At 35.6% G+C, this 24,703-nt stretch overlaps 1 long non-coding RNA gene across 1 annotated transcript; it reads left to right on the top strand.

The window, feature by feature from the left end:
* Positions 1-776: 776 nt before the first annotated feature.
* On the top strand, positions 777-24,485 carry LOC134734616 (uncharacterized). Its single transcript, XR_010117749.1, has 3 exons — positions 777-808; positions 20,752-20,950; positions 23,859-24,485. It is a non-coding gene; the product is annotated as an uncharacterized lncRNA (long non-coding RNA).
* The last annotated feature ends 218 nt before the right edge of the window (positions 24,486-24,703 follow it).

The raw sequence follows: 24,703 nt of genomic DNA, 5'->3' as shown, positions 1-24,703 counted from the left end.
GCTTTATATAATTATGTATAAGAAAAACCATTTTACAAGTTCAAGTCAATAAAAACTACAAAACTAATAAAATTTACATTAGGATCATTAATTTAATGGACAGATGAAGTTGTTTTGTCGAAATCAAATTGCTGTTCACCACATAAATGACAATCAGGCTGTTTTCAGTTTTTACTCCAGAGCTATCTTGTCACTTGCTATGACAATTCTCTCAGAATTTTCTACAGTCGAACTATAGAGAAATCTTCATCAGGATTTCAAATGATATTGGTTACCCTTTACTTAGCAGGTACACTTCATTTATCTAAGAAATACACTTCTCATTAGCCCTAGACAATAAAGGGGTACAGCTTGATCCAGTGATAATCTGAACCTAGATGTGTATTGTGAGCCAGAAGTGAGTTATATATAGTATTTGGTTCATGAGTTGTTATCCAGATAATCTGCAGTATGATTATTGACAAACTTTTAGGCTACCAACATACATCTAATTTTCTAAGAGCTCAGTACTGAAGCAGATGTTTGAAAAATTGTCCCTTGGCCCAGTGATGGGCTGTGAACTGTTGCAGTGGTGCTAAATTTGTTCTTTGGTTCTTTAGGAGCAATGACATGTAATTCCACAGGATATTTTCTTCGTATACAATTAAAGTCTGGTTACTAGTAAAATACTATGTAATTTATTCAGAGTTACAATGATTTAATGTTTATAAGGCAAATTTTGTTAATACTAAGTTTGTAGGATTTTCTTTCTTCCTTTCTTTACACTTGCTTCCACAGGATGCTTGGTGATGCTGAGAAGCTTGCAGATGTGAGTGGCACTTCCACCATCCTCAGGAGAGCTGCTAGAATGTTGTGAAACTTTTCTTATGCTGCTGCTCATTTTCAATTGTTACTGTCCTTGGCTTTTATTTATAATTTTCTTCTCATTTAGTCTCACCATAATGCATTTTGTCTTCTGTTGTTTAACTCTATAGTGGGTACCAATGCTTAATTTTACCACTAATTTTGTCTTTAAATCCTTTTTTTTTTTTTTTTAAGACAGTGTCTCCCTCTGTCACTCAGGCTGGATGCAGTGACACAATCATAGATCACTGCACAATCAACTTATTGGACTCAAGTGATCGTTTCACCTCAGCCTCCCAGGTAGCTGGGATTACCAGTGTGTGCCAGAACATTCCGCTAATTCACAACAAAAATTGTTTTTGTTTTTTGTGGAGATGGAGGTCTCGCTAGGTTGCCTAGGCTGGTCTCAAACACTTGGGCTCAAGCGACCCTCTGCTTCAGCCTCCCTAGTGTTGGGATTACAGGTGTATACCACCGTGCCTGGCCCGCCCTCTAATCTTACCATTAGTGTGTCTCAGATGTGTGTTGTGAATCATATGCGCATCATCTATATCATCTATCTCTAACCTCCTCTTCCAAATTTATTTGTACAGTGAGTGACCTTTCATTGCTATTATGAAATAATATTTCCAGTGAAAATTGAGAATAGTCCAAGTGTTTTTTAGGGTTATTTGCCATGTTTAAATGGATATTGGTTAAAATAGTTTGAGAGCCACCATTCTAATTAGCAGGAAGTCCAAAATCTGGCTATTTGTCTTTGTCTCTGGCTCACTCTTCAGAAAGTCACACCTAGAATTGTGTACTTTAACTTAATTATCCTTATGTAAGCTTAGTTTTCATAGTTTGTTGCTTAAAATTCCAGGATGGCAGCTCACAGTTTTAATAAGAAAGGACTTAGAATGGAACCTTAATGTAATTCTAGCCATAATAGGTCAGATTTGGTATAAAACTAGTGTATGTTGGATGAAATCCAGATGGGTTCATTACCAAATGACCCAGAAGGATCTAATTATAGCACTTTCACATAGAACATGGTCCCATAGAATGGATTTCAAGGATAGCATGGTGAGAATGTAGTGCAAATGAAAAACGAGATGGATAGTTCTTTTGATGGATGAGAAATGTAGGCAGGAAAAGGGCTAGAAGAAATATCCTGGGGAACACAGATGAGGATGATATAGACGACCTGAATCTGGAGTTATTTTAAGCATTGGCCTTGGGGTATGAAAGGCAAAAGAAACAAAAAGCCAAGTCTATCAAATTTAGTTGAATGTCAGAGAAGTCCCTGGCTAAAATCATTTGAAACTGTTATTCTAAAATCAGTTCAGTATGTTCGATATTATTATTATTTTTACAACTAAGTTATTTATTTTAATACTATTAAGCACTATAATAAACCACACCTCTCAGAATATTTTCTAGTGTTTTCAAGAATGGTTCCATGCATTTTCTGCTCTCTGGGTTATTTAAGGCCTTCCGTTGTCTACTCTACCAATTCCTCTAGGTGTATAAGTACGAAAATATGATTTTAAGACAATAAGGGAGAAGCTTAAGTGTTGTTTTTTGCTGTTTTTGTTGTTGTTTTAGAGAAAGCTGCTGAGGGTTATGGGCAGCCTGATAGAACTTTGTCATATTTTATTTTATTTGTATTTCCAGTGTGTTTCTTTATTATTTGCATACAATTAAAGGCCTTACCCATGAGATATATAATAGACTGTGGTAAGTACAAATCAATGGCAATACTTTTGAAAAAAAAGCTTAATGGTTACTTGTGGCAGGATTTGCAGCAACGCTGGCTTTTAAAAGAGTTCTTCAGAGTGAAACAGACAATGTGGACAGTGACATATACAATGGCAACACTCTTCCTTGAAAAAACAGGAATTGCCAGGATGGTCTGTGTACACAAATCTATTTCTGAATCTAATTTCTTAAATTATCTTAAAGACACAACTAAGGCGTTTCTTTTTCTCTAGTTATTTATTTTTCTGTGGAAATCTACACATGTATAAAAATTACAGGGTGAATAACTGAGGTTGTATTAAAATAGTTTTTTAACCCTGCAGTATCTTATGCAAAACCTTACCTTTTCATTTTAGCTTCCACCTAACATGTGCATCTGAAATGATGTTTTCTTAAACTCTTAATGGCAGTTATTTAGGAAAAAGCTTTTGATTAATTCAGTGAATGATAACTCACACTCTGCATTACCTCGCTGCACTTTTTTAAAGCAGCATGGTAACAGCTATGTCTAGAGTATTGAAATTCCAGGGCATCAGGACAGGTGAATGTGTGGATTTTAGATTTGGGAACTAGAAGTGGTCAGTTTCAGCACAATTTTGTCTTCTCCAAGTTTGTATACTCCCCATATGCCCCTTCAACCATGACTAGCTGTTCCCATACAATTTTTGCCTCTGGGATCTTTTCTGTTTATGCCCCGTCAACCATCTCCTCTCTTGCTTGCCAACTATGTCCTCCCATTGGTCCATTTTTCCACTAGAAGACATTTTCTGGTCTTTCTCAGTGACTATGTATACAGAAAAAAAGGAAACCATTTTGGACAAAAATGTATTTATACATTTGTCTCCTGAAAATCAGAAAACGTTTCATCTCTCCTAGACTTAACATTCTTCACATGTAATAACAAGGTCATATACAATTGCATTGTCTTTGCGCATATAAAAAACTTCCGAGAATTTATCCAGGCTTTTTAAAAGTACAGTAATTCATTGGTTATGTCTACATAATGCACAAACATCCTGCTAGAGACTTTAGTGAATCATCAGTTGTTTGGTTGTTATGACACAAAACATTTAGATATGTTTGATTGGAAGATAACAAACAACTGTTTCTTAATATCTGTATAAATGGGCATTGTTTGGATAATAATATAGATATCTTTTTTTTTCCATTTAGCAATTGTGGTTTCAGGAGATGTAGCTTTGTGAGTGCAATTAAAACCCAGACAATAATTTATGTACTGTAAGCCCATTACTGATACTTTTTTCTATAATCAGATTATAGAAAATAAAAATGTTAGTTTCAGTTTAGCACACAAGTTCATTTTTATACTGTTTCCCAGAATTAACAAACCTTTAAATATGTGTATATATGTGCACACATACTGTATATATAAAGTTATACGGATAATTCACATGATTCAGTTTTTACAAACTAAGAAAAATTTATTTTATTATGCAGTAATAGACCAAGATAGTAACTAAAAAATTCATATTTTATTCTCTCAAAAAATGTGCAAAGTAATGGATTTAGCAAGGAAAGGGGAGAGACAAAAGAAATATTTACCTAACCTACACTTGAAAAGTTACTATTTATTACATGATAAGTATCAACACACTTTTGTTTTTGTTTTTTTGAGACAGGGTCACCCAGGCTGGAGTGCAGTGCTGCCATCTTGGCTCACTGTAACCTCTGCCTCCTGGGTTCAAGCAATCCTTCCACCTCAGCCTCGTGAGTAGCTGGGACCACAGGCATGGGCCACGATGGCTGGCTAATTTTTGTATTTTTAGTAGAGATGAGGTTTCACCATGTTGCCTAGACTGGTCTCAGACTCCTGAGCTCAAACGATCCACTTGCCTCAGCCTCCTGAAATGCTTCGATTACAGACGTGAGCCACGAAGCTCAGCCAACACATTATTTTTGACAAATGAATACTTATTTATTTGTTTAATCGATTTTTAAATTCCTTTCTTCACTTCTTTCTTCCTTCTTTCCACCTAGGAAGGCTTCATTCTGAAGGCTCCCCTGTACAACATGTATATGCCTTAAATGAATTTGAATGCTTTGGCCCACACATACTTCCAAGTCCTTAACTTGACTAGGCATTTTGCACTAACTTAACCTGGAAATTAATTTTCACTAAATTAACCTGGAAATATATCCATATTTTGTTGTAGATTTTATTTTATATTTCAATGTATTTTTGATACTAAGTTTTCTAAAATTTTCCGTTATAACTCCATTATATTATATAACTCCATTTTATTTGAATTAAAAAATAATGATGGAATCAAACAATTCGTTTGGTTAATTGACCAGCTTATCCTGTCATAGTTACGGAATTTCTTGGTCACTACAAGTTGAACCACTTATTGACTCTTTTTCTCCTTAATTTAATTTAACGAGTGTTCATTCAGTACCTGTCTTGTACTTGAGAAGATATATGCTTATAATAGATCGCTGACTGAACTAGGTTCAGTTTAGTCAAAACAGATCTGTTAATTTAAAAAATACAGAAATAACATGTATTCTTTTGGTTTTTGTGGTTTTGTACTTTGTCACCCATCATTACCCCTATGCTTTCTAAAATGTACTTTTAATGCAAAAACGTCTTACTCATAAAAAATAACTTAAAAATAGTTATTGGTTCGTATCTATTATCTGAATAACATACAGCTTAAAATTGTGATATAAGTAAAATAATTAGGATTTAAAATAAGTTGATATACTAAAAGCCAGAAAATTTTATACATTAAAATCTCCACTGTACAAATAAAAGAAAATTATTTTAATTCAGTATGACATAGCAAAATAGTTTGGAAGTTGATATTCTTTTCAAAAATTCTTTTTAGTTTCTATTCATTGCCCATGTTATGTGCATATCAGAATATTTGATAATTACTTCATTAAATTTAGTCTATACTAAATTGTTATAATTACTTCAATGTTTATTTACTTTATATTGTTCCTTCCTTTACAGATTTAGCAACATTTATAAAGTACCAGAAATATAGTTGCTTCAACTGTGTGTAATTTGTGCAGTATTATTGGCTCAAATTGTGACAAGTCTTTGAAGATAGAGGAAATTGTATATAGAATCTAGAAGAGCAATAATTAATTCACAATACATTTATTCAAGAGATAGATTTATCTTTGTCTCTGACACTAGGCGTCCAAATATTTGTAGATGTTATTTACACACACATACATATACGCACCCATACATATACATACATGAGTGCTTACATTTTTGGTCATTACAATTGGTTAAACAACAACAAAAAGGAAAAATACCTCCCCAAATTATATGAATATAATTTCCTTAATATTTCCAAAATAACACCAATAACAAGAACAACAGATTACTGTGCTTAATCAACACTGTAAGTTTCCTCTTTTTTTAGCAAAAATAATAAGATGCTCATTTCTTAATGAAAGGAGAAAGAGACAAATAGTATGAAATGCTTAACCAAAGCAAATGAGTTAAATGAGCACATATTCGTTAATGAAAATAAAATGAAGATTTTACCAAAATAAAAATTCACTCTTGCTGAGAAGGAATATTACACGACCTCCCATCTTTAGGACTTCAGTCAGAAGGAGCTTGAGCTTGGCTTCCCACTGTTAGTGCTAAAGAGATTAGTGATGTAATTGTCATTGAATCTGATGTCCTTCTGAAAAAAGAGCTGAATTTGAAATGCAAATCAGAATTTATTGAATCTTTTATGACACAGAAAGAATTAAAGGACTCTGGTTTATGATGAGAAGAAATGAATGATAACTAAGTAAGAGCTATGTTTTTAGCAAAGTAACAAAATGAAATAAGCAATGAAATCAGACTCTTTGAGGTTTCATTTTAATATGCAAACAGATTTTTTTTACTAATATGAGGCAATTAAAAAATTTAAATATCATTTTCTAGACACATAATAATTCAGACAACTACTTCTCTTTTTCCAAGCCACTTAATGAGCTCAAATGAAATCCATATACAAATATTAAATATTTGAAATTCCCATTGTTAACAGTAAGATTTGCACGTATATAAACATCATGCCTAATAATTGTAACTCTTAATTGTGCCAATAATAGTAGACATATTTGTTTTGGCTTCAGGGAATTGAAGGAACCTGACATTTTCAAGAATCTGTATGTATATTCTGCAATGCGACATTAAGATATAAAACCTGTTTTGGAAAGGCTGCAGTAGAGAGGAAAACACTATAGAATTCTGGAGCTTGTTGGACTCAATCCAAAGAATTTTAGTGTGTAAAAATGCATTTTGTAATCCAAAGGCAGAATTATATAAAGTCACCATTAAAGGAACATCAATTGTTGTGTTTAAGAAAAAATAACAAAAAAACAAACAAACAAAAATTCAAAAAAACAAAGTAGGTTTCTGTTGAAACAATGTGGTTCTCTAACTTGACCAGGAAAAATAAAGGATGTCATAAGCTATGGTTCGTTAACTCTTTGGATTCTGTGCGTTAATTGTGACATGGATACAGCGTGCATCACATGCCAAATCTAGGCACAAGAAATGTAGCAAGCTGTCCCCTTCTTCCAGCAACTTGTACTTTTTTTGTGTGTGGAAGTAAGAAATCTTTGGAGAATATACACGTCTTAAACTGTGATTTGGGGTAAAAGGTCAATATGAGTTGAGAGAAAAGAGAAATCACCCTGGGCTGGTGTTCAGCTGAACTATGAAGAAAGTATTGAATTTACAAAGGCAAGACAGAAAGAGAAGGTTATTTCAGGCAAGTGGCATAACATGTTAAAAGGGAAAAATTTGAATATCAACATTAGGTTGAATGACAATAATAATAATAGCAAACATTTATTGATTACTTGAGAAAGATTCTGTTCTAAGCACTTTATATCTACTACCTCATTTCACCATCAATCTTTGTCTTACGGATGAGGAAATGGAGTTACAAAGAAGTATGTGACTTGCCTATGGAGGCGCTGAGATCCAGGCCAAGGTCACCTTGCAGCCAGTTTGCTTTCTGGGGTGCAATGATCGAATGTAAAACTTGTTGTTGATTGTGGGAAAGAATCAACTTATTGCTGATCGAGCATAGACATCTTAGTTGGTTTTATTAACTAATGTCAGGCATGACAATACTCTATTTTCAAATCAGATTCTTGGACTTCTCTGGCTTCAGCCACTGGAAACTCCGATTCTAATATTTGTGAAAATAAAATTCTGGTCATATGGCCAAAAGTGAACAGTACATAGCCAAAGTGAAACACTATTTTGTAGTCACTTTTAGTTTGTCTATTATACTGTGTTTCTTTATTGCCCCAGAGAAAATGAAATTGGTAAATTCAGTGGAGAAAAATAATCAACACGAAGGTTTGAAATGACCAGTTATTTAACTAGAAAAATGGAAAAGTCTCAATTTGTAGACACAGTCTAAATGTGGAAAAATCATTAAACACTAAAACTCGAGGCAAACTTTACAAGTTCTCTTTCTAAATTAAAATCACAATTAATATTATAAGTCATTACACTATAGAGCTAGATATAAATGTAATTAATTGATGTTAGAAATATCATACAATTTAATAGAATTATTTTACTAATAGGCTTGCAATTGAGACTCCTTACTATAAAATAAGTCATTTTGATGGACTTTTTAGAGGGGAATCCTAATAGACACAGTTAATACATATTATTTATTCCCAGCAATGTTTTTTATTATGCACATGGGCCCAAAGGCTGAAGCAATGGGCAAGAATTTTTAAAAATAAATTGAAAGAATAAATAAATGAAATAAAATTGAAGCCACATGTCACTTTTTTTTTTTTTTTTTTTGGTGGGAGGTTGCAATTTGACTGTTTGCTACTCCAAGCTTGTTGGGTCTGGTTTCAGGTAATCTTGCAATTAAAGGCCTATTCCTCAAATAGTCTGGGGAAGTCCCTAGTGGCATGTAGAGAAAGCAATAAATGAAGACTCAACTTCGGCAGATCCCCAAGAATCTTTTTTTTTTTTTCTGTTAAAAAGTTTTTATTTTTATTTTGAGTCTTTATTATTATTATTATTATTACTATTATTATACTTTAAGTCCCAAGAGTCTTAAACACAGTCCACACAGCCCTTGATAGCTGTGAGGTATCCTGGCAGTTTAAAGGGATACTTTCCCCTGAATAGGTAATTTTGAAGAGGTGTTCAGTACAATATTAGACAGTTTGTATCATCAGACATGGATTTATATAAGGTTCTTGACAATCACAAAACATGAAAAAAAAATGCGGGCCAATAGAATAGATCATTTGTTAAGAAATTGTCCAGAAAAGGCATCAGGAGACAATTCTATCCACCTTTCTCTTGATATTCCATCTAAGGGAAGAAGGAAGAAACAAGATGTCTGGAATGCAATGTGGAATTTGTTTTAAAAAATGCTATTAAGGATTTACTTCTAATCATTCCTTGACTGTATGATTATGTATTATAATGATGTCACAACACCAATTTTTTGGTGGAATGTCAGAAACATTTCACAAGTCTATGACTCCCTGAAAACTCAAGTGCTTTTATAACTCCTTAAAGTTACTATAATAGGCATTATTCTTTCTTTTAAATGACTGTCAGAGGGACCTACTATTACCTTGATGCTTATATTTGAGAAACTTTTGCTCGAGCTCTTATACACCTTCATGGCAACACTCAATTTCCAGCCTCTTTTGTGGCTTCCTCTTTCTGCTTCTCATTATGTCGAACCAGCTGAATGTTTTGTCTGTTTTGATCAGCAAGGTTAGAAGTGAGCTGAATTCTGAACATTTTTCACACTGTTTTTTAGTTCTGCTTAAGAAATATTTACTGAAGCTCTGGACCCATAAAAATGAAGTGGATTTTGAGACTGTATTGATGTAATCGAAGAAGTGTTGTCCATTGTTACTATATCCAAAACATTTCAGAAGTACAAGCAGAAAAATATGTCGCTATCATCAGAATTTAATATGAAATCATGTTCTTCTTTTGTCATACAGAAAATTTGTCATAGATTTTATCTGCAATAAAAGCTATGTCACTGGTGCCACATAATACATTTGTAAAGGTTAGAGACATTTTAACCCTCATCTGTGACCAGAATTATAATGGTAAGCAACCCACTGAAGCACCAACGGCAGATTAAGAGTGTAAAATTTTTCTGCAGACATTAATGCAAAACAGCGTAGGAATCCACACATTGTAATGCAGTGTGGTCATTTTGAATAATGTCCTTGAAATTACAAATTTATTACATAAGTAAAAATATATGATTACAAATTCCATCAATCTTATGTCCTTGTCACGGATTTGTGTTTTTAGAGTCCAAGGAGATTATTCTGTTGTACTGGTTAAACTCTCAAAAAGGCCTGTGAAAACATAACAGTCACATTATTTTAATGACTTCCTTTTTGAAATGTGTATTGTTATAAATCATGCATAAGAAACAGCGAATTCTCAGAAATACAGGTTTTACTTATATGGATTTTAATTTCCAAAGTTTATATAATTTTCTATTTTTGAATTCTGTTTCCAAACAGAATTTACTTTCTCCTTTAATTGCACATTATATTTTTATATTATTTTATATTAACAGCTAAATTTCAGATGCTAAAACTTTTCCATCAGGCAGTTGAGCAATTGCTGAGCAGCCACAGAACATACATTTAAGTCACTATACTCACAATTAGTTCACAAGAGAACTACAATTCAGAACCGGTAGAAAAATAAAATATATATTTAGGTTTTTTTCCCCACTGGGTGTGCACAAGAATCGAATACAAGTTTTGTTTAGGAAAATCCAAATAAACACTATTTTGTTTGAATAGTTCAGACAGTGGAATTGCCTCACACTGGCTTCTGGTCATTTTATTCTAAAGTGCCAAATGTATTTTGAATACATGACAGTTTAATTTAGTTGGTTTAATCCACAGTTTCAACTTTTGCCTTTTCTTTGAAAACAAGTTTCATAAAAGTATCTGCAGAAGTCTTGTTTTGATTACCTCTTATCCTTCAGCCTTAGATCAGTATCAGTTTTTTTCCTCTTGCTCATAATCCATTATAGAAAATACTGTAGCTTTCTACAGCACGACCAAAACCCCACATTATGTTTGCAATTTTCCGTAATACTTGTACTGTATGAAGTAAAAATGTTTGCTTTAAGAGACATCTGCTATAAGTAAAATGACAGTGTAAATTTTCAAGAGAGCTGCACAATCGCCATAAAGGCTCAAAACACGAACCTTCTAGAGTCGGTTCCAGCACTTAGTGATTTTCCAATGGGTCAACCGTGTTCACCTCGATGCTCTTGAACCCCCACCCAACTCCTGGTTCTCCTCACCTCCCTCTCAGACCCCGACATTACAATGAAATTAGCCTGTAATGCTTTCAATGCCCTTGCAGATCAGCTTTCATTATCAGGGAAACATGTGAATGGCATTAAAATATGCTTCCCATTCTCACAAAATATTTCCTCAAAATACTTTAGAAACTCAAACCAGTTCCTTCAGATTCTGATATTCTCTTTATTGAAAAGCATTGGCCAGCTTGAAAGCGTTGACCATCCAGGTCAGAGATATATATATATATTGTTTAAGAAGTTTCCAGAACTACTCATTAAAGCTCTGCCTCAAGTGAGATTTGTTAGGGAGAGCAGAGACAGACTTGCATTTCTTTATCCAAATTTTCCTGTCAGTCTTCTTTAAAAACAAGTAACTAGAGTTCCCATAATATGCTCTTTTTGTATGACAAAATGTTTTCAGTTTCCTGAAATGAAGAGCTTCGTAGTGGTTGTTGTCAGAGATTGAATTGAGACATCAATGATTAAGAATGACAATGACGGGCCAAAGATGTATTGAAGTTCAGAGGAAAGCAGGGACAGTTTATTTAAAATGGTTACTGAAGAATATAAGGAAATTCATTTAAAAAGTCTTCATTGAAGTCATTTATATATTTTTTAATATAAAAAGTTAAATCAGAGCACTAAATAGTACTTTAAAATTCAAAATATAAAATTCTGTAGAATAACAAATATATTATATTCGAGCTTTGACCTTAATAAGGGCTTAAGGGGTTGATGGAGAAATATGTAAATTAAGGCTCATTGTTTTTTTGTAACAAGAAAGGAAGTGCAACTCGTGTGAATATTTCTTCATTTATTTGCTGCATATCTAGTGTGAAAGTACTTTTCAGTAGTTATAGAAATATATTTTAAATTGCTTTTTCATTATAATACCCCAAAGACAAAATTATTTTATTGGAAAATTGATTTGCTATCAAATAAAATAAAAATAAGAGTTTAAAAGATCTAAACTAAACAAATGATAGAAATTTATTTGGCTCACAAACATTTACCAGATGTCTTACTATGTATATAGCGTATAACACACACACACACACACACACACACCCACACAGACATACAAAATATATATATATTGTAAACCTTCTCATATTTATTATTCTCAAAAATGACTTTTTATAGTAATGGAGAAAATGTTAGCTTGCCACTTTTTTAGACAGCAAGTCCCCAATGAACATAGAAATTATGTAAATTGTTATGACTATCAAAACCAATTGCCAAATTTTCTTTTACAAAATACTTCCTCTTCTATAAATAGTTTAATTTCCCCTATCTCTTTGAGTTTTTTTTTAATCTTTTCCAATGTCCTACCCTGAAATATGTGTGAAATTCTATCAAAAGCTTTCTGATATTACCATAAATCACTGTGTAAGCAGAGCTGTTGCTTATCTGTCAAGCGGACTTTTTTTCCTTTCTTTAGCAATTTTCTCCATTTCTATATGTGTGAAAGGTTTTCCCTGACTTTTTTTTTTTTTTTTGTGAGGACTGTACCTTAAAGGTTTTGACTTTTAGTGAGGGTCTACGATAGAAACCTGTTTATAGATTAACCTTATGACACAACAGAGTCCAAAGAAAAACATCCCTTTTTTTAAAACAAGTATTTAAAGAAACTAATTTCTGTATAGTAGGCCATATCCCTATGTTGAATAAGCAAATTGATTGTGTTAATGTATTTTTCTACCATTTTAAAGTTCATTTTGGTTGTATATTTTACATGCGATGAATGTTTATTATTTTTCCAGTTATTTATTTTTAAATCTCTTACAATTATGTTTCGTTAGTAGTACATGGTAAATGTTAATCTTTTTATAAGAATTATTTTATGAGGCTCTACTGTACCTTGTTAGTCATAATTTTTGACAACCATGCAATTATCTTTTTTATCGTGAGCATTCTTAAAAATATTCAAGTTTAATTGGATGAATATTCTGCTTTGGAAAGAAGTTATGATGATATTATATTATGGACTGTGTAATCTGGGAAGAGGCTGAATATTGGGTTTGCTTTATTCCTGCCACAGGCAGGCAGGGATGAACTGAAATTTCTATTTTGGGTAGTGCAGGGAAAAGGTCACTTTGAGGATCCAGACTTGGTAAGATTGTCATGATAATGGAATACCTAGAAACTACTTTAAAGAAGAAAATTATAAAGCCCTCTGCGTTGTGCCTGGGGGGCTCATCAGTTGACTGGAATTTTCTGTTTCACACTCAATGGCTTGTCCTGCCATATCTCTAATTTTACATAAATGGCACTTCAGGTATATTTTAAAATCCTTTACAGAAATTAGACAATCAATTCTTCCCTCTACAGCAGACATATATTAGACTTACAAATAGACTAAAAAGCGAAATAAAAAAGATATGCTTTTGTACCTATCCATATTGAAATCTGTGCAGCACTTTTAAAAGTTCATGTTTGTCACCAAAAGACCATGTATTTAAGTTGTTCTCAAAGCAACAACAAAAATAGTAAACAATGACAACAAACAAAACCCTGGGACTGTCAAACTTCGTTCTTGAATGGTAATTTTCTTTTTAGCACAACTACTCATATAGATGCATTCACTCTCTCACCGTATATCGTAAAAAGAAGCTCTCTTCTTATTTTTATTTTATTATTTTATTTTTTGAAGACAAAGTCTTGCTCTGTCCAGGGTGGCATGCAGTGGCCCGATCTCTGCACACTGCAACCTCTGCTCCTAGGTTCAAGCGATTCTCCTGCCTCAGCCTCCCAAGTAGCTGGGATTACAGGCATGCGCCACCATACCTGGCTAATTTTTGTATGTTTAGTAGAGACAAGGTTTCCCCATGTTGGCCAGGCAGGTCTCGAACTCCTGACCTCAGGTGATCTGCCTGCCTTGGTCTCCCAGAGTGCTGGGATTACAGGCATGAGTCACCGTGCCCCATCAGAAGCTCTTCTTTTACCAAGCTATATCCCTTGTACATTTAATGTCTTTATAGTGTGTAACATGGCATAATAATTGGGAGTGCTCCTTCTGGAGATGATCCATTCTGGGTTCCACACCTGCAGCTCTCAAGTAGTAGCTGTGTGAGCTTAGGAAAGTCACCAAACATGGATGGGTCAGTTTCCCCATCTTCAAAATGAAGCTAATGATAGAAATTACATCACAGTGCTTTTATGGGATTAAAAGGCTAATATTTTAGCTAGTACCAAATTAGTAGCTAAATATATTTACTTATTTAAATTAATAGATTACTTTTTTGAGCAGTTGTAAATTACAGAAAATTTGCTTCAAAAGTACAGTTTTTATGTTACACCCACCTGCCCCAAACAGAAATGTAATTTCTCTCATTATTAACATCTAGTATGGCACATTTATTAAAATTGACAAACCAATATTGATACATTATTGTTGACTGAAGTCCATAGTTCACATTAATGTTCATCTTTTGTGTTGTACAGTTCTATGGGTTTTGACAAATGGACAATGTCATGTATTCCCTAGCATATTATCACACAGAATAGTTTCACTGCCTAAAAGTCCTCTGTGCTCCATCTATTCATCCCTTTCTCTTCCCCTCCAAACTCCTGGCAACCACTGATGTTTTTACTGTCTCCATAATTTTATCTTTTTCAACATGTCACATAGGTGGAATCATATAGTTTTTAGCCTTTTCAGACTGGCTTTTTTTTTCCACTTAGCAATATATATATATATATGTGTGTGTGTGTATATATACATACGTGTGCATATATATATATATATATATATATATATATATATATATTTCCTCTATGTCTTTTCATGGCTTGTTAGCTCATTTCTTTTTATCACTGAATAGTATTCCATCGCATAGATGTACTACAGTTTGTCCACTCACCTATTGAAGGACATCTTGGTTGCATCCAATTTTTAGCAATTATGAATAAAGCCACTATAAACATTTATGTGCAGGGTTTTGTGTGGACATAAGTTTTCAACCCATTTGGGCAAATTTCTCGGAGTGTAATTGCTGGATCATATGGTAGGATTATGTGTAGCTTTGTAAGAAAGTGCTGAAGTGTCTTCCAAAGTGGCTGTACTGTTTGCATTCCCATAGCTGTGAATGAGAGTTCCTGTTGCTCCACATTCTCACCAGTATTGGGTGTTGACAGTGTTTTTGATTTTAGTCACTCTGATGATATGTAATGTTATCTCACTGTTTGATTGGTATCTTGTTTAATAAACATTTATCAGCTTTTATGTACCAGGCAATGTTCTCAGGACTAGGATTGCAACAGTGAACAAAACAGTCAAAATGCCTTCCGTGAAGCTTGTATTCTAATGAGGTGGAATCTGGGAATAAACAAATTAGTGAGTAAATAAATATAATCTATCAGATGGTGATAAGTGTTATTATGGAAGAAAATGGAGGAAAGAAGACTGTTGGGGTGGGGGCTACAATTTTAAATTTTGTAGTCAGAGAAGCTTCATTGAGAAGACAACATCTGAGGAGAGGGTGAAGGAAGAAAGAAAGAAGTCATGAAAACATCTGATGGAAGAGTTGCAGGTAGAGGAAATATCAGGTGCAGGCCAGGAGCAGTGGCTCACTCACGTAATCCCAGCACTTTGGGAGGCCGAGGCAGGTGGGTTACCTGAGGTCAGGAGTCCAAGACCTGCCTGGCTAACATGGCGAAACTCCATCTCTATTAAAAATACAAAAATTAGCCGGGCGTGGTGGGGGGCACCTGTAATCCCAGCTACTCGGGAGGAGGCTGAGGCAGGGGAATCTCCTGAACCTGGGAGGTGGAGGTTGCGGTGAGCCAAGATTGCGCCATTGCACTACAGCCTGGGCGAAAGAGCAAGACTCCGTCTAAAAAAAAAAAAAAAAAAAAAAATCAGGTGCAAAGGCCCAGCAGTAGAACTGTGCCTGCCTGGAAGATATAAAGAACAGCAGGCAAACCAGTGTGAGCAAGTCGGAGGTGTTATGAGAGAGGTCATTGGGGCTTCTTTATGGAGGACCTGGTAGGACATGGTTAGATCTCTGCAGTTTACTGTAAGACAGAGGGAAAGCTATCCAAAGGTGTTGATCAAGAAAATGTTAGGGCACATCCTATCTTCTTAACCATAATTGAGCAGCTGTACTGAAAATAGGTTGTAAGGGGTGAAGGGCAGAAACAGACCAGGTAGGAAGTACTATAATAATCCAGGTAAGATTTTATGTTGCTTGGATTAGGGTTGAAGGCAGCAATTTCTACATATAAAGTGCTTGTAACGTTGCCTGTCACATAGTATTATAATTATTATTTTTGTCACTAATATAAAAAATACAAAATATCCTTTTTTTCTACATCATGTTTCCAACAATTATGACATCATAGTCTGATGTTAATTATTCACTATGCTCACTAAAATTATAGCTGAGTTATGGCTTCTAAAAAAATTCGACTTCTTCTATTTTGAAAAGTTAAAAGAGTTCTTATTGTGATTAGATTTTCATGAAGTTGCCTGGATTTATCTTCTAAATAATTTTCCCCTTATTGCAATATATTTGGTTCATTTAAAATATAATTAGGTTCCAATTTGCAATCCTTCTAACTAGGAAGTCTGTTGTATGAAATAAAGGGAGAGGCTTGTTAAAGTTTTGGGCTCTTAAACATTTTTTCTTTTCCCTGGGAGTGCAAAATTAGGAGGCGGAGTGTGGTTACAATGGTTGTAGGATTATGAATAGCAGGCACTTTGGTTGAAGGTTCAGATCTCTCTGAAAGTGGGACTAGGGTGGGAAGACTGTGAGAAGATAACTCTTTTTTAGGAACAAGAAATTAAATATGGAATGTTAAATGTTCAGCCAGCTGTGAGTGGGAGAAATTGAAATCAACCCTGTCATTCTTCTGCTTTTGCCTAAACCAGAATACTGTCACTGAGTCTTAGGATGCCTACGAAAGCATCAAGTGTACTTCGAATGAGTAAGAAGAATTCTAGAGATACCCTCCAGTAACTGACCACCTGGTTGTAGCATTAGGCAGTCCTCTAAATGGATCCCAATGACGACCTAAGTGTAGATGCAAATGTAGACATGCATTCACTTAAGAAATATTTATGAACACGATCTCTATACTAGGAGTTCTGATAGGGACTGGGGGATTCAGAAATAAATAAAGCTTCTTGTCTCATAGAACTTACATTGCAGTGGTGAAGACAGCCAATAAACATTTAAGCAACTGAACATATAATATAGTGCTACACAGTGATAAGTGTGAGGCAGAAAAACACAAAGGGTAGAGGAATGCAGAGTGACAGAATGTGCATTTTGGATATGCTGTTTAGGGATGAGATCTCTGAGGAATTGGCATAAGAACAAGACATAAATGCAGCAAAGATGCAAGCTGCCATGTATATATTCCTGGGGAAAGCACTCCAGGGAAAGAAAATTCCAAGCGTAAATCCTTGAGGTAGGAACATTTCTGATGTGTTCTCAAGGAGCAAAGAAGGTCAGGTGACTACCACCGAGGTTGGGAGGAGAGAACGGGAGGGAGAGGAGGCTGAGAGGCAGTTAGTGGACAGGCTGGGAAGAATGTTGAGTTTCTGTGTCATGGGAAGCCAGTGATAGCTGAGACAATCAAAGTGTTGTGATCTGATTTTCATCCTGGAAAGATTACACTGCAGAGTAGTGAGGGGAGGGAAGCACAAGAGGAAATAGAAAGCCCAATCATGTAGCCATTGCAGAAACCCAGGGGAGACCAGGACGTGGACTAACTTCCCAGTGACTGACTTCGAGGTGTATTTTTGTAGGTAGAGGTGACAGTATTTGTTCATGAATTGGATGTGAGATGTGGGATTAAAGGAGAGAGAGAGAGAGAGAGGATTGGTGCATAACTAGCTGTGTAAATGGTGGTGACATTTTACCAAATGAGGAATGCAGAGTTGAAAGAAAGAAGTTGGAGTGCAGGGAGGAATTTCTCAGAGTAAGAAAGAAGTGTTATCTTCTTGAGTTCCCCATAAGGTCTGCAAGTTCTGAGAAATTAAAAACAATTTTGATCGTAAACAACATACTTGAGATAAGATAGATTTTATTCCCTTTGAGATGAGCATGATATTTTCTATAGCAGTGATTCTCAAAACTTGTTCTGTGGCCTGTTAATGCGCTTTAAGCAATCCCCTGAAGAATCTCAAATTGATTCAAATGTACAGGTGTTCCCTTTATTCTTAAGGAAAAGTTGGGTTTTATTCCATTGACTTGTCTTATTCTTATCTTTATCTATAACTAAGATTTCACTTTTTTTTTTTCTTCAGAGACGGGGTCTTGTATGTTGCCCAGGCTGGAGCATGGTTGCTATTCACAGGCACCCATCATAGGGCATTACAGCTTTGAACTTCTGGCTTCAAGCGATCTTCCCCTGCCTCAGTCTTCCTAGAAAATGGCACTACAGAGGCATTCCACCACATCCAACTACTAAGAGGGTTTTGTTTTGTTTTACTAGTAATCTAGGATATTAACATTTGTTATTTATATACCCAAATTAACAAGCTGCTAGAGCATACTGAAGACTAATTCAGTTTCGCATCCAGAAGTGTTTGACACAGCTTGACAATATTCCTTCAGTTTTAGGGGAGGACAATTTGTTACTAGTGAAACGGAAACGTCTGTGTTGGCCAGGAATTTTAATTGCTGTTATTCTTGCTTGTTAATTATAAATTAATTTTAGTTTAGCTTAATTATTACCATTTTATTTTCTTATGGGATGTATAACTAAGCTTACAGTGTGTAGCCATGTATATTTGGTCCAATATTATTTCTGGATTGTAATATCCCCAAAGCATTGAATCCCAGTGTACTAAATTTGAATACGAATTATACATCCCCCCTATTGCTAAAACAGATGTCTACATAATTTCCTTCCTTCATTCCTCAACTTGCTTAAGCAGTGACACTTTATCATTATTACTGAATTCCTTTTCCGCTGGAAGAAGTGATCAAGTAGAATAGGTAGATTATGGAGTCTTTGCTATAATATGGTCAAATAATTGAAAAGCTATTGGTATACATTCAAATATTCGTTTCTTCTAATTTTTCCTCATTGTCAGGAGGCACATGACTGATAAGTTTTAATTTTTTTCTTCTGCAATTAACCAGATGTGCAGGCAGCATAGTAGAAAGACATTCAAAATTTGGGGAATTGTCCATTTCCTTCATTTAGAGTCAACTAGGTTTGCAATTAAGTTTTGACTGCCCCAATCACTAGCTGTTTAATCATTGACAAGTTACTTAACTTCATAGCCTCAATTTTTTTTAATTTGTAAATTGGGATCATAATATTTTCTAATTTATTAGTCTATTGTGATGCTTGAATCAGATGATAATAGTAGTGATGGAATAAATGAACTTTATGACAAGTCAGGGACTATTTAAAGTACCTTAAAAACATATCAATGAGAAGATGATAATAACAATATTAGCCAGTATTTATGGTGCAAGATTGAAATAATAGATGATTTAAAAATCATTCTTTTTTTTTTTTCTTTTGAGACGGAGTCTCGCTCTGTCGCCCAGGCTGGAGTGCAGTGGCGCAGTCTCAGCTCACTGCAAGCTCCGCCTCCCGGGTTCACGCCATTCTCCTGCCTCAGCCTCTCCAAGTAGCTGGGACTACAGGCGCCTGCCACCACGCCCGGCTAATTTTTTGTATTTTTAGTAGAGACAGGTTTTCGCCGTGGTCTCGATCTCCTGACCTCGTGATCCGCCCGCCTCAGCCTCCCAAAGTGCTGGGATTACAAGTGTGAGCCACCGCGCCCGGCCTAAAAATCATTCTTGTTGGGCCGGACACAGTGGCTCATGCCTCTAATACCAGTACTTTGGGAGACAGAGGCGGGTAGATTGCTTGAGCCCATGAGTACAAGAACAGACTGGACAACATGGTCAAATCTCATCTCTACGGAAAATACAAAAATGAGCCAGGCATGGTGGCATGCACCTGTAGTCCCAGCTCCTGGGGAGGCTGAGGTGGGAGGATGGCTTGGGTCCAGGAGGGGGTTGCAGTGAGCTGGGATGGTGCCACTGCACTCCAGCCTTGCTGACAGAGCCAGACTTTGTCGCCCCCCGCAAAAATATCATTCTTGTCAATGCTAATAGAATAATTTTAGTGAGACTGACAGGTTGAACCTTGTTATCAAAAGTATCACTTTTGGATGTAAAGAATAAAGAATTGATCTGGTGTAGAAAAACATGAATTGTAGAGTAGAGTGTCTTTCCATTATATGTGATAAGACTAATTACAGAGACTTCTTTCATATGAGAGACTGTGCTAATGACCAAAGATGAAACTTTGCATTAAGAATTTATCTTTTTAAGTGGAGTAAAAGCCATTTACTTCTAGAGATATAAATGGTTAAGGCTAAATGAATCTGTAAGTATATTCTAGTTATACACTGACTTGAAATGTTATTTTCTTCCTGTTTAAGCAAAAGAGTCTACAATTAATTTTGACAGATATAGCATTTATCTGATAACTGCCAGCTTATTTTCATACAAATTTCCTGATGTGGTCTGGCTGTGTCCCCACCCAAATCTCATCTTGAAATGTAGCTCCCATAATCCCCACGTGTTGTGGGTGGGACCAGGTGTGAGGTAACTGAATCATGGGAGTGGGTTTTCCTGTGCTGTTCTTGTGATAGTGAATAAATCTCACATGATCTGACAGTTTTATAAAGGGCAGTTCCCCTGCACACCCTCCCTTGCCTGCCACCGTGTTAGACATGACTTTGCTCCTCTTTCACTTTCTGCCATGATTGTGAGGCTTCACCAGCCATGTGAAACTGTGAGTCCATTAAACCTTTTTTTCTTTATAAATTACCCAGTCTCAGGTATGTCTTTATTAGCAGGACGAGAATGGACAAATACACTACCCAATAGCAAGATTATTTTTGATGATCAGAAGTCTTGTCTGAAAAAAAAACATACGTCAAGTACTAAGGGGAATGTGATGCTAATCTGGGAACCATATTTGCCCTATGAATGGAAGGATTGTGAACAACTATCTGTGAAGAAATGCAGCACCAAGGTGAAAAAATGCCAGGCAAGGTAAGGACAGTCTGGGAAAGTGCAAAGAAGGAGGGAAAGAAAACAAAGAAATGGAAACAGAGATTGTTTATCCCTGAGTCCTAGTACATAAAGATATTATTATTAACATTTCCACAATACTTTCACTTTGTGTTAGGCGCTTACAATATGACAATGAATTTCAAGATGGGACCAGGAGGGTAGAGATGAGGGGAAAGGTCCAAGTTGGCAAAGAGTGTTCCAGATTGCCTTGACTCTTATTGCCAAGCCCAGTTTTTCCTCTAACTCCCACAGCTCTCCTAAGTCCTCTTGGAAAGGAAACTGGACCGTGATTTTTGCCTAACATTATTTCTTCTTATTCTCTGCTCCCCTGGATTGTCAAATACAGTGCTTGTCCTCTTCCCCTCCTGCCCTGACAACTGGCTTGGCCAATAATGTCAGTATAAGAGTAGAAAGGGATGCTGATAGGAAATCCCAATGTTTATCTCTAAGCAGTGGTTTCACTAACTAGAAAGCCTCCAAAACGTGGGCAAGGTTTTAAACAGGGCACAAACTATTAACTCAACTTGGTGCATGAGTCAGTAGTTGTACAGTGATATAGAATTCAATATGCCACTTAGTGTTATTCTAATGTGGGGCTCACATATTTGTTGGTGAAACATCACTCTTTGTGGTAAAAATTGGGTAGTTATTTTCTAAAGTTAGTATCATATTTTAATAAGTAAGTCTAAAAAGTGCTCAAGGTATTACAGAACTTCAATGAAAAAGATAAATGTTGAAGTTTTTAGAAGCAATTATGTTAGGAACCAATGCTAGGAGATGTGAGGCTAGTTGTAAAATGTATTTCTGAAATCATAAGTTGAAAGTTATAGGTGAAACCCAGCCCAGGGACAAAAGGATTGGGCTCTGTTGGTAAGTTTTAGGACATCTGGTCATTCATATTAAAAAGGCCATTTTCTTTCTTTTGGCCCTTACTTCATCTAAGACTTTCGAGAAACTTAGGAGGTTCTCTTCACACCACTGTGAATAAATGTAGCCACACTTATGTAAAATGAAGTGCAACAGCACCAGAATTGGTTGGTTTTGTGATGCTCCACGAGCCTGGGTCTTATCGGGTTGAGGGTTAGGAAATTGTCCATGTCCTAACTGTGTTGGTCATGTGGTTGGAACAGGCATTGCTGGAGCCCTGCTGGTATATTCCTGAATTGCTGCCTGATTCCTGAGCCTCCTGATTTGTAGCCTGGGAATGCTGCTGTCTTGAAGGACTCTGGGAGGATATTTAGGAAGCAGTCAAGTCTGTATAGTTCCCCTTATTTGATTAATCAGAGATCCTTACTATGACTTTTTCATAGAAAGTATTTGCATTACTACTTATAGTAATGTTTTCATATGCCGCTTTTCCCCCCCAACAATGTCTCTTTTGAAATGACAACATAACATGTATCATAAATGTATATACTTTACCTAGGGGGCAGCTACACCCAAAGAAAACTTTTTTTTTTTTTTTTTTTTGAGACGGAGTCTCGCGCTGTCGCCCAGGCTGGAGTGCAGTGGCGCAATCTCGGCTCACTGCAAGCTCCGCCTCCCGGGTTCACGCCATTCTCCTGCCTCAGCCTCTCCGAGTAGCTGGGACTACAGGCGCCCGCCGCCACGCCCGGCTAATTTTTTTGTATTTTTAGTAGAGACGGGGTTTCACCGTGGTCTCCATCTCCTGACCTCGTGATCCACCCGCCTCGGCCTCCCAAAGTGCTGGGATTACAAGCGTGAGCCACCGCGCCCGGCCAGAAAACTTTTTTTAATAAAGGCTAAAAATTTTTCTCTAAAGTCGTGTGATCATGAAGTTCTGAAAATGTGAAGGGTCTCAGGACAATGAAGTCCCTACATCAGAGAGGGGTGCAGTGCCACCACTGTTAGTGCCACTAGAAATCCCAGTGTACTACAGGTACTGCAGAAAGGGAGGCAAAGCAAAAAGATTCATGTGACATCTAATTTGTTTGACTACTTACAAGTTAAGGCTTTGAGAATCAGAATTATCAGAATCATTTAATTAGATCAGTCAGGTCAGCTTTGAGCCATTTAAGCTGCAGAACTTGCATCTAAGACGAAGGCTCATTAAGCAGACTGCAGAGCTAGAATGTCTGCATTTGAATCTCTGATGCTCTGTACTAGCCATGTGACCTTTGGCAACTTATTTTATCACTCTGTGTCTCAGTTTCCTCATCAGTAAAATGAAGACGATAATGGAATCAACCAAATGAGGTAGATTATAAGAGTTAATATATGGAAAGTGCTTAGGAAAGTGCCCAGTGCCTCAACATGGTACATACTATGTGAGGGTTAGCTATTATTATAATTGACCAGTTCTTTAAGACTACATCTTAAGTTCTACCACATCTATCGTCCCCAAACTGCTGAATTGCCTACTTGTCTAAGGCAAGGCTTCTATAAAATAAGAGGAAAATAGAGCTTCAATCGTAAGCTTAGTATCATGGTTACATATGAAATATACATATCAAAGCCAAATAAGTGCTTGTTACTATTTTCATCATTATGATTTTGTTACAACCTCAAAGTATGTGACATAGTGTTATTTTTTTTCCATTTGGCATATGAAAAGTGAGACTATTTTAATTCTTTAGTATCATTTAAAGAATGCACACATTTGCTTACTCTGGAAAGCCTGCAATTGTGTTTACTAAAACATATGGATGTTTACTACAAATGCTTCATTCCTAGGATTTGCTTCCACATGTGCTATCAGGCATAATGGTAATATTTTAACTCCGGTAAAGTAATGCATGCTATAGAAATGTGTATAACGTGCCTCACAAGATAATTTTCATCCTCATGTTAATTATTTGAATAAAATGCAAACATTCAATTGAATGTAAAAATTGATCCTATACATATTTATTTGTTCTATTTTCAGGGTAAATTCAATATGACTACTACGAACATAATTTCAACTGACTTCTATGAAGAAGATTTCACAGTCACCTGAAGCAACAGCCTGCAGCTGTCATTATGGAAAGCCCCCAAAAGGAGCTTGGAAATCTTGGGAGGATTTCTTAAATCTTATGAAAAAAGAGAAACAAATAAAGTAAAAGGAGATTTCTTCTCAAAAAGAAATCTGAAAATGTAGCATTAGAAACCAAGGAGGGCTTAATCTGTTGACATTTTAAACTCTTACTACCCAGATTTCTCATTCATTGTTCATTTTACATTCTTATGAGCTTCATTTCAACAGTGCTTAAAAATTGCTGCGTATTCTTAAGCCACTAAAACAGATGCAAATTGAGATGTGGGATTTCTGGGCTTTAAAAGTAGCTGCAAAACTGTTTTTTAGAAATGGATCCCAGACTAACAAGGGATAAAAATCAATGCATCAAGAGAAACTAGAATACAATATGGTGTGGCTCACAATTAGAAAATATGAGTTCACTTCATTTTGTTTCTATCTAAATCAATCCTGAAAACTTCACTGATTGCATGTCTCTCTTCTTTTCAATGTATCCTTTAAAGGGCAGACACATTGATGGAAAATAAATGGACCAAGATGGGCTTTGTGAATCCCAGATCTTACTGTTGGTTTGTTTATAAACACTAGTATGTGAAGGTTACAGTCTAGCATTTATTTTTGCCCTCTTTAGGATACTGTGAGTCAAAATATTTTACATAAAATGTACTTTCTTGCTCTGGTTTTCTATATTGTTACCTTTATATTATACTGTATTTTTGGCATTATAGCAACTCAGTGTTTGCACCATTAAATCT

Source organism: Symphalangus syndactylus, chromosome 12 (genome assembly GCF_028878055.3).
Source record: "Symphalangus syndactylus isolate Jambi chromosome 12, NHGRI_mSymSyn1-v2.1_pri, whole genome shotgun sequence".
Taxonomy (NCBI): domain Eukaryota; kingdom Metazoa; phylum Chordata; class Mammalia; order Primates; family Hylobatidae; genus Symphalangus; species Symphalangus syndactylus.
This window is presented reverse-complemented; position numbering and strand designations above follow the sequence as displayed.